The sequence below is a fragment of the Sinocyclocheilus rhinocerous genome, unplaced genomic scaffold (assembly GCF_001515625.1).
Source record: "Sinocyclocheilus rhinocerous isolate Xijiao unplaced genomic scaffold, SAMN03320098_v1.1 scaffold3187, whole genome shotgun sequence".
Classification (NCBI taxonomy): Eukaryota; Metazoa; Chordata; class Actinopteri; order Cypriniformes; family Cyprinidae; genus Sinocyclocheilus; species Sinocyclocheilus rhinocerous.
The window spans coordinates 69,702-70,179 of NW_015643040.1; positions in this window are offsets into that span (position 1 = coordinate 69,702).

The following is a 478-nucleotide window of genomic DNA, read 5'->3' on the forward strand; positions in this document are numbered from 1 at the left end:
GCACACACACACACACTCTCTCTCACACACACACACTCACTCACACTCACTCACTCACGTGCACACACACACAAACACACACACGCACACACAGTCACTCACGTGCACACACACACGCACTCGCACGCACGCACGCACGCAAACACACACACACACACACACACACACTCACACACACACAAATGAGAAAGGCTGGATCATTTGATCTGTGCTCGTAACAGAAGAGAGATGATGGTCATAAGAGCAGAACCGCAGAGATGAAACATGATCACAGGTGACAGAAGATGACGTTTGTTTGAGAAATATGGAAGTAATCAAAAGAAATAAAGCTTTATAAATTATTGTGTTATATTACAAAAACAGTGAAATCAAAGCACAGGACAGCGGCACATGTATTGATTTCAGTGGTTCTGAAGGGCGACTGTTTAAAAAGTATTTAAATAATTTTTAATACATTAAAAAATCTAAACTAAAATGC